The following is a 17340-nucleotide window of genomic DNA, read 5'->3' on the forward strand; positions in this document are numbered from 1 at the left end:
CTCTCAACGGCTGATAACTATACCTGTTCACTCTTTGTAAGTTCACACAACACATCTACAAGCTAACAAGACTCTACTTATGTCAGTGGCGGTGGATGTACTACTCGGAGACAGGAAATACTTCATCAAACCTGCCAGGACAACGAGTGCAGTTTGAAGGATGGTTTGTTGTTGTAATATCCACTCAGCAATATTTCAGCTACATGGCGGCAGTCTGTAAATAACTGAGTACCGTCTCGGGTGACACTTCTACACAATGACGTACATCAGGCTATGTCACACAAGTGAGAAGCATACAACGTATTTATCTTACGGCCACGTTAAATGTTCAAAACATCATTTTATCTTATGTGTTACGAGTATGCATTTCCTGTGTATTTTGTCATTAATTCAGTATTAATTATTATGGGGTCACAATGTTTAGTGTTTTGAATAGTAAATATTATGGGTCTCATTTCGTTTTAATATCTGGTCAACACTTTTAGCATTCTGGCATTCCGGAATTTATCTGTTCCTTGTTTTCGATGTTTCACTTCAGGGATACTGTTTCGATACCATTCTACAGTGTTGACAACAGTCGTTTGTGCCCGGACTTTCGGGAAATAACTTTGTAAATATATATAAGGGCTGGTTGCCGTGTTGAGGGACACTCACTGACATTCATTCATATTTGCTGGATTTAGCCTACACTTGAAATCATGTCTACATTATCTGCTGTTGCACCGAATGCTGTTTACATTTTGCCATAGCTGTTCCCTCTCACATCAAGACTTTGGTAAGTTCGATATATTGTATTTTTGTGACCCACTTAGACTTAGATTTTGTCTCTCTTGAATTGTACCTGAAGTCTGCATTGTTATATTGACTTGTGACTCTGTATATCTTGCTCTCGTCGTTTAACAATATAGAATTTGAACGTAAACAACTTGTCTTTGTTCTGTTTTGCTGGTTTACATGGGGATTTCTTGAATTGTTGTCACGGTAAATTCTTAACCGTAACATATGTTAAAGATTTCTAACGATAATGACATGTAAACAAAATGGCGTCTGCATCTTGACTGGATTTTTAAATTGGTGAAACATATTCGATAACCATCAGAGAATCATACAACCTTTGAGTCTGTGCAAGTACAATAAGAGACATATCCTCACGACAGGAAGAAGTGGTGATTCAGTCACATGACGAACCAATCAACCAACCAGCCAGCCAGCCAGCCAGCCAGGCAGCCAGGCAGCCAGCCAGCCAGCCAGCCAGCCAGCCAGCCAGCGAGCCAGCCCGCCAATCAATCAGTCAAACCAGTCTTCTATTCAGGCCTATGGTACAATATATAGGAGTAGTATATAGAAGAATTTTACACATGCTTAACGTATTATTTGATATTATGTTTTTATATAACTGTGACGTTCAGAAGATGCTCAGTGGCTATACTTCTTTTCTGTTTTTCATAGCATGATATAGAAACATAGCACCATTCTGAATCATATCATGGTTATCGCATTTTAATAAGGAATAAAATTTATCGATGGATAGATGGACATGATACGTTTTACATAGTTTATCATCTCGACTGGATTTTTAAATGAGTGAAAAATATTCTGTCAAACCTAACGGCTCTGCTGACACTGCTACAAAGGGACCGTATCGCCACCAGATAATAATACAACGTTTGATGTTGTGACACATCCTCTGGAGAGGATGAGGTGGTGATTCAGTCACATGATGACCATTCGTAATACTCTTCCTGACTGTTCGGTGTTAGGGCTGTTAATCGTGACATCACAACCTCCACCTCCTGGTCTGATGTCTGACACTGGTGTTTGTGACAGACCTGCTGCTGACACTGCCTACGCGTGTACAGTACTCTGTCCCATACCAATTGTGAAATAGTCAAAACTCATTCCACCGACCCGTCACAGGAAACAAACCTTCACATCCCTCGCCTCGTAACATCTCTCTAGTGAGCCCGACACGCCCGGCCACAATAAACACAAGGAAAGTGCTCCTGAAGCTCCACAACCCCAAATAAACCAAGGAACCTAACTGCCCCCAATACACCCGATACCTTAACATCACAACCATAATGCCCCCAAGATCTTAACATCACAACCCCAGTATACACGAAGGACCTTAACATCACAACCCCTAATACACCAAGAACCTGAAACGTTCAAACCAATACACTTGGAACCATAACACCTCAGCCCCCAGTACATACATTAACACCACAATTGCCAATACACAAAGGACCTTAACACAACAGAACCCAATACATTAAGGACCTCAGCACCAGTACACTCAATACACCAAGAACCTCAATACCACGGAGGCATATACACATGGTACCTTAACACCACAACGCCCAATACACATGGTACCCTAACACCACAACGCCCAATGCACATGGTACCCTAATACGACAATCCCCAATCCACCAAGGCCGTTAACACCACAACGCCCAATATACATGGTACCTTAACACCACAACGCCCAATACACATGGTACCCTAACACCACAACACCCAATGCACCGAGGCCGTTAAAACCACAATAACCAAAACACCAAGGAGCTTGACAACACGACCCCCTATACACCACGGACCTTAACATTACAACCTCAATGCATCAAGGACCTTAGCACCACAATCCTCAATACATCAAGGACCTTAACGCCACCATCCTTAATTCACCAAGGACCGTAACACCACAACCTCCAATACACCCAGTGCCTGAGCACCACAATGCCCAACACACTAAGGACCATAACATGAGAAACTTAAACATACCAGGATCCTAAACTGTCATAAATAAAGAACCCTTTTTACCTTACAAATTACATGTTCTGTAAGGGTGCAAATGCTTAAATCACTCATTGACATCGTTATAAATGAAACCCCGTCATTAAAACTGCTTATTTCGATCTTTAATTACCTTAAATCAGGGATACTCTATAACAGGGATTGGTCACTCGCTTGCTTTCCTTACCATTTGTACTAATTAACGTGTGCCTCGTCATGCTCCACTGCACACGTCGACTTGGTTTGTTCTCAGCGCAAATCGGCTGCGCTTAACAGTATTTCAACCAGTTTATTGTCGGAAACTATCGGCATCTCCCGGAGTAACACTCGGTAAATTGGAGTAGGCTCCCCTGAATGTTGTCACAACAAGCTGGTTACACTTCCTGTCGCCGAATGATGCATGTGTGGATTAATGAGAGGACTTGAGAATGTGTTTACACATTGCCTTGTTCAAAGACTCTGTTTATGTGACAATTTTGATACAGCGTTCGAAACGATTGCCAGCCCAGAGGCCCAGCGTCGGTTGTTAATGTATCAGGCCAACAGTTTCAGTTATCTGCAGGCCCTTGTGGTCTTCTGTCAATTAGATCTCATTTCTTTTCAACTAGCATCTTGCCCATAATTTGTATTAATGTTCAGGAATTATCCCTGATCCTTCATGTTAGGATAACTTCCAGTTTCACTTCATAGTATTATATATTCAGTGCCGCATAGGAATGTCAGCAGTCTATAACTAATATAAACTTCTCTGTGCTCCATACACTTCACTAATGGATTTTGTAGGGACTGTGAAACTCTCTACAATGAAGACTATTTTGTGTTTATTGGTTTGATTTCAACAAAATGGCTATGCGGACTTTAAAGACTGCAAGTGGCAGCAAGCCCTGATGGCCAAATGGCAAACTAAAGAACTGCAAACACTGTTATTATATGTACACTGACCCAAAAAAGAAACGCATAGCTGAAATCTCATTTTTAAAGTAGATTTTTTCGGAAAATATGGAATGGAATGACAATTAATGTAAATATTAAGTGTTTTTATAGTCAATACAACCAAAACAGACAAACAAACACAACCTCTGTTGATTATTCGCCACACCACAGCACCTTGAAAACGCTTTGTATAATCTGCACGTGGGAAAATCTGAAAGCATTATGCACGTGCAAATGCAGGATCTCAATCTTGATTATGATGGCTATAAAAGGGAACAGGTCCTGTTGCGATTCATTCTTCGAATTTCTTTCTATGCGACGCGAAAAATGCCAAGGTTAAAGAAAACAGAAATAGAGCCATTGGACGTCTGGAAGCTGGGGAAAGTCAGTCATCAGTTGCCAGACGTCTGAATGTGAGGCAGAGCACGATTTCCCGTCTCTGGCAACGATACACGCAGCACAACTCGACCAGAGACCGTCCAAGGAGTGGGAGACCAAGGGTGACAACTCCAGCACAAGACCGCTACATCCGGGTGCTTCATCTGCGTAATCGGGCCGTCACTGCTACGTATACCGCTGATCACGTTCCTGGGCTGCGTAGAGTCTCTCCACAAACCATCAGGAATCGCCTAAGAGAGCATGGAATTCGACCTATGCGACCTCATGCAGGACCTGTTCTGCATCCCCATCACCATCGTGCACGTCTTTAGTGGTGCAGGAACGTTCGGGCATGGAACACTCTTGAATTGGAGGAGGATCTGGTTCAGCGATGAGTCACGTTTTCTGTTGTACAGACATGATGGAAGGATGCGTGTTTACAGACGTCGAAATGAGAGATATGCTCGACAGTGCGTTCGTGAGGTCAACAGACACGGTGGTGGAGGTGTAATGATGTGGGGAGGCATATCTATGAACGGCAGGACACAGTTGGTGCATGTGCAAGGGAATCTCAATGCTGTACGCTACTGGGATGAAATTCTGAACCGTCATGTTGTTCCTACAATTGACGCTAGAAGGGAACTTTTCCAGCACGACAATGCGAGACCGCACACAGCACGCATTACCACGGATTTCCTTGCCAAAAACAACATTACAGTTCTTCCATGGCCCTCAAAATCGCCGGATTTGAACCCAATTGAACATTTATGGGACCAATTGGGTAAACGGTTACGACGTCGACAGCCCCAGCCACAGACACGTCTACAGTTGGTGAATGCGTTGCGAGATGAGTGGAGAAGAATCCCACAAAGGCGGATACGACGTCTTATACAGTCAATGCCGAGGCGATGCAGAGCAGTGATTGATGCCCGTGGTGGTCACACCAGATACTGACTTTCTCACTATGCCATGGAAAATAGAGACGCTTAATACCACTGTGAATGATTGTATATGTCTTGACACACATTTGTTAATACCCGTGTGAATTATCATTGCTCAAGTTCCATTACTTTTTGTGCAATTTAAGTTAATAAATCATCTCTCATAACATTGGATTTTCACCTATGCGTTTCTTTTTTGGGCCAGTGTATTTGAAATGATCTGTTACACAATTAAAATGCCTCATTATGTTTCAGTGGTTTTCTGTTTGTGTGGAATGCTTAGGCTGCATGAAAATATGTTTCTCAGGCAAATTCTTTTCAAAACTGACGAGTAAGACTTTGATTTTTAATTTTTGATAGAAAAAATGTGACAAGGGAGGAACACATTTTTATTTCTTTATCCTTCAGGAATACAGTTTGGAAAGTTAAGCACATGTTAAGTTAAGTCTCATTCTTACAGACACTCAGTCTATAATGGACAAATGGACGGTCGTGGCAAAGTCGAAATTATGTTTTTTAAGAGGGCAGTTAATGAAGATGACCAGATGTCTTCCTGCATGTGCGCAATTGCATGGATACTGACAGAATGTCAACTGACACAGTCACTCCCACCTAAAAAACCCCAGAAAGTTTAAAACCATCACAAAGCGTTAAAACGTCCTTTGCAGTTTTGTCAAATATCAACAATAGTTTCAGAACTAAAACATTCAAGCATCAAAGGCATCCATGGCAGATTAGAGCAGATCAGATATGTCATACCTCACACTTTCACCAGATAGAATATTCCCCTCAATACTTAGAGGTGTATTTGAAAGAAATGAATTTTAGGACGACTAAACACATTCAAACATTGGCTTGTAGTAATGAGTGATCAGATCAGATCAACGACATGCCATATTTTTCACACACATGAAATACTTGTGAATGTATACACCCTTCCAATTATTTTTTTAATTTATAAAATCATCACTATTACTTCCAAACACCTCTCACCAGATGGAACGTTTCCCTAACAGAAATTAAATGTGTGTGTGAAAGAAGTTTTTTGAGCAATAACTAGAAACACTCAAAAAATGTTGTGTAGTATTTCAATGGCGGATCAGAACAGATCAGCGAGATGACACGTTTTTCACACACCTCAAATACATCCTAACAATATGTTTAGATTATCAAATTATAAATATTACCTGCAAACACCTTTCGGGTCATAGTATATTCCCCTCATAGATATTTAAGGTGTATGTGAAAGAGGTTTTGGAGCAATATCTAGAAACACTCAAAAGTTATACTATTTCAATGGCGGATCAGAACAGAACCGCGAGATGGCACATTTTTCAACACCGCAAAAACACCCTACCGATTTTTTTAAATTATAAAATTAGCACTATTACCTCCAAACACCTTTCACTAGATGGTATGGTCCCCTTATGGAAATTAAAGGTGTATGTGAATGAAGTTTTTGAAGCTGAAACAAAAGCACTCAAACAACGCCGTGGAATATTTCAATGGCGGATCGGATCAGATCGGTGAGATGGCACATGTTTCACACACCTCAAGTACGTCCTAACAATTTATTTTAGATTATGAAACTATCACTATTACCTGCAAACACCTTTCGCCTGATGGTAAATTTCCCTCATAAAAATAAAAGGTGTATGTGAAAGACGGGGTTGAGCAATATCTAGACACACTTCAAACAACGGCGTGTAGTATTTCAATGGCGCATCAGATCAGATCGGCGATCTGCCACATTTTTCCCACACCCCAATTAAACCCCAACATGTTTTTAAGTCACAAAACTATCACTATTGCTTGCAGACACCTCTCAACTAAAGGTATATTTCCCTGCTAAAACATAAAGGAATGTGTGAAAGAAGCTTTTATTGACGAAACTCAGTCTATCTTCGCTGTGTACCGATAATTGAAGCCAGAGAGTTACAAGATGCCGACTTGAAACTTTACTACAAACATATTTTCTTATACTGACACTATTTACAAATATGTGACTAGAACTGAAGTAACAGAACAGGTGACTTACCTTCTACGTGTAGGTTCCGAGTTGTCACAACACTCAGCGAATGTAATCAGCTGTTTAAAATGAACCGAGCTCAATCTTAATTACTAAGCTGCCGCCATATTGTCTCCACTGGTCACGTGACAAAGCGAGACATACGTTCAGCGGTTTTTCGAGGAGTTTCACCTCCCCTCTCTGTATAGGCTCCCTGCTTAAATCCACCTTTTTGACAACAGTGCACAATTCTCAAACGCAAACGAAATTTCAACCAATCAGAGCGGCGCGTCTCCGTGACGTAATAGTAGTTATAGCTATATATGAGGGCCTATGCAGAATTCATCTACATTTCAGGGGGTAAACTATTTCGTTTACAGGTTTGTACAAATGTGACACTGCGACAGCTGTTGTGAAAAATGAAAGCTATATGTTCTCACAATCTACCATCATTTAGTTGTGTCTCCTGTTTTGCCTAGTTTCGAGTTACAGCCGTTGTTTTCATTGACGATTCTGTCCAATTGAGTTGGTCTCGCTAGGTTCTAATCCATGTTAGGTGGTATAAACCGACACCTTATTTGCCATCATCCACATGCTCAGTTAATGAATTTATAATAGTAGTAATTAGTGGTAACGCCGACAAAGGTCCCCATTTGGCATTTCTTGTGTCTGGGTCGATCAAAGGATTAATCGAGAACACGCTGATTGATTAACTACTTTCATACGGATTTAAATGAGCATTTGTCAAAAGATAGTGTCTATATATGTACATTTACTAATCTATACTGGATACACTCTGTCGTGTCTGTATCTATGTAAAAACAACACCCCTCTTTCAAAGGATTAGCCGCCAATACATTGATTGATTGGTCAATATGGCTGACTGAATTACTTTAAGAATAACGCACATTATGCAATTAGCTGCCAGATGTGCTATCTTGGGTAACCAATGAAACTATACAGCAATGTGAAAAACCTCAAACGAGACATCACGTCTTCATATATTAGCCTGTTAAAAGACACATCACTTGGGAAATCTGCAGATAAATATATCACTCGTCTTTTGTGGATGTTGATGGATGCATTTTTCGAACAAGGTAATAGCCTGACATTGCTCCTATAACTTTAATTTTAATATGTGCCTTTTGTTTTTATTAAGTTGTCGTAGCTTTCAACACAATCATTGTTCTCGTTGTGAAGACGACTTACACTAGGGTGTGCTTGCGAATTATATTTCATATAAGCAAACTATAAAATGTCTAGATATTACATTTCTGTTATACATTCGCAGATCGTTTCTTTTTATAAGTTTCAAAATGCATACAAGTATGATTATAAAGTAATTAGGATCATGAGACCAAATATAAAGACGTATATTGACAAGTGTCAACATACTGGTGAGTGAACGTTACAAACCAAGTAAATTTATGATTACACGATGCCATTTAGAAAGTGGTCAAATGCAACATGTCATATTTGGGATTTCACTTTCTTAGTAAAGTACAAATTCTAGTACTTTTTTCGGTTGAGTCCCATCCGGGATTCGAACCCGCACCCTCAGAGTCAGGCACCTAATCGCCAGCACACAAAGTCAGCCGTCTAGCCCGCTCTTGGAAGTCGCGGTGGCTACTTTACTAAGAAAGTGAAATCCCAAATATGACATATGTTGCAAGTAAATTAGCAAGTGAAGAAATTTATGGCACAGTATTTTCACTTCGACCCCGACCTCGCTTATGTTATGTTAAAGGTTGTGTCATGTAAAATCTTTTTGGCCATGATTCAAATGCATATTTAACTACTAGTAACATATAGTTTTGATTTTCTAACAAACCATAATCTCAATAATCCTAACTGACTTTAGCACGTGACTTCACGATTTTCACAAATGGCAGCGCTCTGTCTGGGGATAAATGCTATTTAAGCTTGTTTTCACCGACTTACAAAATCAAAAGTACTTTTCACTGGTAGTAGGGGGCGAATCATCCGATTTAATATATACCACAGGCTTCCACAATGCTCGCTTCGCACACACAAACTTATCTCCCTTTGTGAGCGGTCAGGGAAGATTATGGTGAAACGAAGGCTGAATGCTGATGTTTAACATTAAACTAAAACATCATAAGGGTTATAAATTCGTCACACGATTCGCTTTAGGAAATGCGGAATTCACAAGGGACTTACTGTCACGTTTTCCATGTAACACCATGTAACTAATAATATACATAACCCCCTGAAAATCACGCCATACATAACATCACACGTCACTTCAACACGCTCACTCCACAAAACATATGATCAGTTCTATGTTTGTGAAATAGTAATGACTTGCGTTGTGTATATACTGCGTGTGTATGTGGTCATGTCACGTGTGATAGCATATGTATGAATGACTTGCGTTTATTTATTTTAGTCGGTTGTTATGACATGGTTACAGCCCCACACCTGTGTGTGGGAGGAAGATGTCTGCAGCGCTGCTGTCTCTTCATAGTGAGCAACAACATTCACCTCGTACACCAGGTAAGTATGAGACGACACCTTCATCTTCAGTTGCGCAATATCGTTGTTAAAGTACAATGCGAGTGATACACTGAGTTCATACACTGAGACCTATAACACTACGAGGCTTCACAATCCTCCTTAATTTAAGACATTGACCTGCGTGCCTTGCATGCTCGATACATGATATAGTTGCGTGCGTGCTTTGGGAGTGAGTGAGTATAGTTTTACGACGAATTTAGCAATATCTCAGCAAAATCATGGCGGTGGTCATCAGAGATAGGCCTCACACATTTGCACTGGTGGGGAATCAAACCCGGGGCTTCAAGTGAACGCTTTTACGGCTCTGCAACTTCATGTAGATGTGCGCCCATATGATCCACTGATCTGTATGTATGTATGTGATCCATATTGTGTATGCAGGTGAAAATGTTCATTTGAGTCCGTTTGTTTGTTTGTTTGTTTGTTTGTTTGTTTTTGTTGGTTTTTTTTTCATGCATAACATAATCCATTGACATATTTTGTGAGCACGATATTTGATGGATTGATATGCATGTGTTCATACTCGTGAAATGATCTATTTACTTGATTGTTTCGTCAGCAAGTGATTAGATCTATATTGACAGAACTATATTCTATGCACCTAATCAGATCCGCGGGCGTATGTCTTTCGTTTCACTTAATTGGCTTGAATCTATGTATGCTAGTCGCTTAGTCCATGGGTGTGGCTCATTTTTACATGGTATTGCCTAAAATTTTCTTTTTCTGAAAATGCATACTAACTAGTTGTACCTCGTTTTGTGAGGCTCTAGTTATTTTACAGACCGCTGATGACTGGTTCTTTTACCACTTGTATTTCATGTGTATCTACATTTCTCGTCACTATATGGCTGCAATATTGCCGATGTGACGTTACATTTTAACTCACTCACTCCTCTGGTATGAGAACCCGTGAAGATCCAGGTTAGAATTGATCTTCAGAAACCAATGCTTGTCTATAGAGGAGACAAACAGGATCGGATGATGAGATTTGCTGACCTGGTTGACGCTTGTCATTGTATCCACGTTGTGCAAATCGATGCTCATGCTATTGAACATTGGATTGACTGGTGCAGACTCGATTATTTTCCTCAATTACGAGTCCAAGATTTGTGTGGGACGGTGGGCTAGACTAGCGGTTGCTCGTCACACTGACAGCCCGGGTTCAATGGGCACAATGTTTGTCCCCTGTCGCGATATTGCTGTAATATTACTAAGAACGGCGTGAAAACTCATGAAAGATTTGTGTGGAGATGATGTGAGCAATCAACATGTGTGATCTTTGTGACGATTATGTGATCATTAACAAGTGTGATTTGTGTGAGGATATATGATCCACCAGCTTGCTTCTATTGTCTCCGTGACATTATAATGAATGACTTCGATATGTAGATTTCACAAGATGAGACACGATGACCTGTGAGTTTTGCTTCACAATACCAGGATGTTTAACATGATAACGTGTACCTTGTACTTTTCCCTTTCGTCACTGTGGTTATATATGTTTAATGGCGGATGCAGAAAATGGAGTGGCAGAAAATGTTCTCCCTCTTCCAGAATATGTGGTGACATCACTGATTTTTCTATTTTCCCGTTTCAACGAACGGACCGGGAATTTGACCCGATTTCAGCCACAACTGCTTATAACTAAGCGAAACTGACTCAATGAGTTTGGCTTATTCCAATTTAGCGTTACATCAGCAATATCCTGGTGATAATAAAATGTGACGAACTGAACCCATGTAATGGGTGTACCCAAGTGATCCCTAGCATGCAGATTTACCTTCATTTGTTTGCGATGTATAGTCCATGTTTCATATTGTTTTGTCCAAATAGCGCTATTAGTTATGTTATAAGGTGAAAATTGCAATCGTATACAAGAAACGATTTATACATCTATCACTGAGATTTGCGGTTAGTTCGGCATAGCACCAATGCTATTACTATTGGGTAATATATTAAGTAATGGAAAAAGGAAATAAATGTCGAACAACTGAACAGAACAGATTCGTCAAGTAGCAATTAAATCTGAGTCACTGATTAGAATTAAGGGAGATTTCCAATCACGAGGTACGACATGAGACCAGGGAATGATGTAACTTCTAACGAATCAGAGAGATGGTAGATGGTCATGTGACAAGGGTGGAGCAGGCTCGAACACCTTAAAAAGATACCGTCAGCACAAAAATGTGCGAGGTGCGGTGCGGGTTGAAGAGACAGTAGAACGCTCACATCCCGAGAGCTTGCCCTACCCTGTCCAGGCCAAGACCAATTGTTATGAAGAGAGGGATCGAGTAAACCGATGTGAGTATAGAAACTTGTGTTGAGTTATTCATTGTATGCCTCAGTGCCAGTACACGAATGATATGCGCTAGTTAGGAATCCCGGTCGTCAGACCAGTTATTCCTAGATGTACCCCCCCGGACAGACCAAGCGAGAATGCCACCAGAGCTGGCAGCACCCCCAATAAGGCAGAACGGTCGTCGTAACAGGTAACTGGTCAGAGGGTTTACTAACACCCAAATCCCAGTTACGACATGGTGGAGATGGCGGGTTTTGTCTTGAACATAATGTTTAAGACGTTCCCCTGCATTTGTTTACACAAGACCGTTCATACCTTTTCATTCGCTCGTACTGACGTTTGACGACTGTAGATTTCTTTTCGCCGTTTGAATATGGTATCTGCAGTATTTTTTCCACCCCTCTTGACTTGTAATGTCTCAACCAAATGATTCTGACTTATCGACGTCATATGACAGTACGATCTTTCACCCCATCATTTCTAACATTTTTACTAATCCGGCCCGCCTAGGTTTAATACAGCCACCGTTACGATCTTCCACCCCCCAGGATCCCCAGAATCTGCCTCCATCTGACGCTTCGGGCTCAGTTCCACCTGTTCTTCAAAACTTTCCTCATTCTGTTTCTCAGGACTCCCTCTCATCCCTTTCTCAGGAGGATTTAGAATCTTCAAGTTCCTCTACACATTTGGCAGATGTAGACATTCTTGTAAGTTCCAACTCTGAATTCAAGATGGGCGATTCCACTTTAATGCCAGAACATTTTACTAGGTTAAATTGTAATTGTGATATTTTATTATTTTACTGTCCTCTGGCGACGGGGTTTATACGTGACGTTTCTGTATTGTAACATTGTGACTTGTTTGTAGTCATGCTATTGCTGAAATACTGCCGATGTGACTTAAACTCTTAACTCACTCACTCACCCCATTTCTGTTATTGTTGGGATTTGGATAAAAGCAGCGTAAAACACGTCAAACTGGGGCACACCGACCTGGCTGTGATTTCGTTGCTCTGAAGGTAGAGATAATATCTGCAGTGTTGTGATACTGTATATATTATCAATAAGCGTGTTATCAAGCATGTGACTCGGGATGGTCGACGGTGTAGGTGTGTGAGTAGGGGTTTATACTAAGTTGACTTTAAACCGATGTGTAAATTCCGGAGAGTTGTTACAACTAGTCGGCCTGGAAGGATGTGGGGTGAGTTGACGAGTTGTGTTTATCTGTAACGTTTTCAACAGAAGGGGCACAGTTAGGCCTTCACCGATGTAAGAACGCTGACAGGGATTTTATGCACTCCCGAGTGTTATCCGTTCGTAACCGCTCAACGGTACAACGCCTCATGTGAAAAAGTAGTTAAAAAACACCTTTTATTTGAGTGTTTTACGCTTTGTATGCGACCATATTGTAGCTGTTGCTTTGTTCTGTCCAGCGACCAGAATATCAGTAGTGGCTGCGTTTGTAGTTCCTAGCCTTGTGCTTAGTCTGAACAATATCTTAGTCAGGATAATGACGGACATCCTCGTTTTCTATGTGTCGAATTTATGTTTTTATGTTGAAATGCATTCCGAATGCATTCACATGCTGCACGTCCTTATGACTGGTGTTGTTTTCGCAATCGGAATTTATTATCGGAATATACCCCAAGAGCAGTATCACATGAGTCGCGCCGGATGAGACAACCTTGAGTGAAACAAAAATGTAGGTTTAAGCCTATAACTTGTGCAGTGTACACCTTATCTTAGTGAACTGCCCCCAGATAAGACTTGTAACTCTCCAAACTGCCAGCATATTGCTCCCTCAAGTCCCTAGTTTCTTCTCTCCCAGCCAACCACCAAGACCACGATGGCTGACAGAGCCTTCTGAGTTGTAGACGCGTTACTCTTGAACAGCCTTCCCATCAGTTATAAAGACTCTTTAAAAAGCACTAAAAATCCATCCGTTCAAAATATGATCCCATATGCTTTTCAGATTTTCCTATTCAAATAGGGGAAGCAGACGCTATAATATCATTATCATGTCATATCGTTATAATTCAGTGACCACTCTTTGGGTCGAACATTACACGCCGGATCCATTGATGGTCCAGATAAGACATTGACATGCATGATGCAGTGGCCACTCTTTAGATCAAACATTACACGCTGGATCCACTGATGGTCCAGATAAGACATGGACATGCATGATGCAGTGGCCGCTCCTTAGATCAAATATTACACGCTGGATCCACTGATGGTCCAGACAAGGCATTGACATGCATGATGCAGTGGCCACCCACTAGATCAAGCATTACTCTTCAGATCCACTGATAACTCTCCAGATGCACATCAAACACAGTCATGTCTAGTTCAGCGTAAACTATACTGTCACCCCGTACACACAAACATTACATGTATACAATGCCTCATACAATGTTGCCCCCGATGAAACAATTCTATGTCTGAGATATACATGTACTATCCAAAAGCAGAAACCTGTAGACGAGAAATCTGTTGCAAAAATGTTGTATTTTCAAACATGTATAACTCGTCCTTAAATATATATTTAGTAACATAAAATTTTACACCAGTTGAGAAGGAGTTAATGTCTGCACAACCAAGTGGATACTTTTTGTTAGCAGAGACGTTGAGCGCGATGGTGATGCTATAGCACGACTCTGACGTCGCTTTTCCTGGCACTCAGACCAATCTTTTTCAACTTGTTCCGTACAGTTTGAGCGGATATCCTCTGAAGTCCAGGCACCTTAGCTGCTGTGCCGTCACCCGTGGCAGTACGATCACGCAACTGTAGTTCCCGGATGCATAGATCTTGGGCTGCAGTGGTAACTCGAGGTTTTCCGGTAGGGGGACAGTCATTTGTTATACCCGTGTGGTTGCAACGAGCTGCATGCCATGATATCTTGCTCAGACTAACATTCAGACGCCTGGCAAGAGACGATTGGCAATCTCAAGCATGCATCCCTTCGATGGTGATGTTCCGTGTCGTTCAGTGAAGACTTGGCATAGTGATTTGACCTTGAAACTCCTTCAAAACGAGTGCCAATTTCTAAAAGTAATCTGGATTTTCATTGCGAGAAAGTGAATGCTTTTTTCTGCACAATTTCATCTGGAAGGTGATTTCTTTTGCTTTGTGAACATGCCCTTCTAATTCTGGTAAGAAATCTCTTCACAATCAACATTTGTAGGTAGAATCGATGTTTTACTTGTGCCATTGTGTAAAGTCATGTTGTCAAAATTTTTGTTACATATTTTGACGATTGTTGAACACAATAGGTAATTAAGTGATTTTTAAAAATACAAATCGCCTATGCGTTTCTTTTTGGGGACAATGTCACGCATAATTATGATGCATAACAGCTACACAGGTCACGTGTGATATGCATGATTCTCCGGGTCAAGATATGTTTGATTCAGTGTCGTCTCCCAATGTTTAGAACGGATTTGTTTGATTCCGTGTCGGCTATCATAGTCAAACACAGATATAATTCATTCAGCTTCGGCACTCCAGATCATCATGGATATGTCGGGTTTAGTGTCGCCTCGCAAAAGTAAACAGACGTATGTCCGATTTATTGTCGGCTTTCAGGATCAAACATCCATATGTCCGATTCAGCGTCGGCTCTCCGGCTGAAACATAGATATGTCTGATTCAGAGTCGGCTCTAAGGGTCAAACAAAGAGATGTTTAATTCAATGTCGGCTCTCCAGATGAAGCAAGCATAGGTGTGTCCGAGTCTGTAGCTACTCTCAGATATGTTTGATTCACTGGCTACTCTAAATGACTCAAGCCCGTTTCAGGTAGGATATAGGCAAATGTGGCCAATTTTCAGATAAAACACTGGTTTTACAGGAGACTTGTTTCATTGACTTTTTTGTATGTGATATACACACAAACATTTGTATAGCGCCGTGCAGGAAGATTTTGAAAAGAATGAAATAAGGATAATTTCTTTAACGCGACCTTTCGGGGAAGATCGTGCATAGTGTGTTTCTCTCCCTTTACTCCACCCTGAAGCCACCACTGACTACGGCTACTAAGGGACGTGTCCACTGTGACTGATGCTGCAACTTCGCCGATGACTGCATTGACGAGACACATTGCTCAATCCTAAATACCGCACATGTATTTACTAAACGTTGCGTGGTCGCTCAGGGGTCGAGATCCTACATGTTCAGATAAACCTGCTTCTGGTTGTATCAATATGCTGGTGCACATTGAGTGAGTGAGTGAGTGGATGAACGTATTTTTACGCCGCACTCAGCAAAATTCAAACTACTTGGTGGTTTCCTGTCAACAATGGAGTCTGGACCAGAAAATCCGGTGATCCGGTGAGCATTGATCTACTCAATTGGAAACCTATGACCTGTGCCAATCAAGTCAGTGAGCCTAACCAGCCGATCCGACTAGTTGCACGCGCATGAACAGATTACGTTACATTTAATTTATGTCAGTGATTGGTAATTGTGACATATGATGAAATAAAGTGAGTAAAATTGCTCCAAGCGCAACGTCCATACACTAAAGTGTGTGTTTTCCAAGTTCTATTCTTCATTGATATCACTTATTAAAGTTTAATCGCGCCAGGCAAGGTAACAACAATTACCTTCTTTTGACTTTAGCAATATGACGTGACAAGGGGATCGAACCACTGTGGGCGAAACCCACAATTACGAAACAATGAAGCGATGGTGATAGCACGTGTACAAACCCACGCACTCACTCGCCCACTCGCTCACTCATAAACCCAAAATACACACTAACTACTACTACTACTACTACTACTACTACTACTGCTGCTGCTGCTGCTGCTACTACTACTACAACTACTATCGCTGCTACTACTACTACTACCACTCCTCCTGTTACTTCAGCTACCACTACTATCGCTGCTACTACTACTACCACTCCTCCTACTGCTGCTACTACTACCACTCCTCCTGTTACTTCAGCTACCACTACTATTGCTGCTACTACAGTTTTTACTACCACTACCTCTACTACTACTACCACTACTACTACTAATGCTGCTGCTACTACTACTACTACTACTACTACTACCGCTGCTGCTACTACTACTACTACAAACCCATTTAGCAACAGCAAAATGCTTGCAACAATCTTAAATGCGAGGTGACAATAAACTCAGTTGCAAGAGCACGGGACCCACTATCTGCTACAATATCTTACAAACAAGCATTACGCAATGTAGATACCTTTACATCGATAATATAGGATGACAGTTTTAACGCACCTTATCTGCTAAGTAGTAGAGTATGTCCACGGTCAAACAACAGAGGCAGATAAGTGCATTGTATGTCACACTACCTCTACAGTCACACCAACACTAGGCCGTATGAGACCGTATCTTAATTCAAATTCTCTCGTGGTTTTGCAAGCAACGAAACCTCCAGGGCATTTAAATATAGGCTACACAAAAACACATTACGT

The 17340-nt window shown here is 41.1% G+C and overlaps 1 protein-coding gene across 2 annotated transcripts in view; it reads left to right on the forward strand.

Moving 5' to 3' along the window:
• The first annotated feature begins 12973 nt into the window (after positions 1 to 12973).
• The window catches only part of LOC137259822 (chitin synthase chs-2-like), a 50125-nt gene continuing 45758 nt past the window's right edge, over positions 12974 to 17340 (forward strand). Inside the window, exon 1 of one of the 2 annotated variants that reach the window (XM_067797441.1) lies at positions 12974 to 13093. The gene's annotated coding sequence lies outside the window, so the exon portion shown is untranslated. The remainder of the gene's footprint in view (positions 13094 to 17340) is intronic. The other variant, XM_067797442.1, reaches the window with a different exon arrangement.

The sequence above is a fragment of the Haliotis asinina genome, chromosome 13, assembly GCF_037392515.1.
Source record: "Haliotis asinina isolate JCU_RB_2024 chromosome 13, JCU_Hal_asi_v2, whole genome shotgun sequence".
Lineage (NCBI taxonomy): Eukaryota > Metazoa > Mollusca > Gastropoda > Lepetellida > Haliotidae > Haliotis > Haliotis asinina.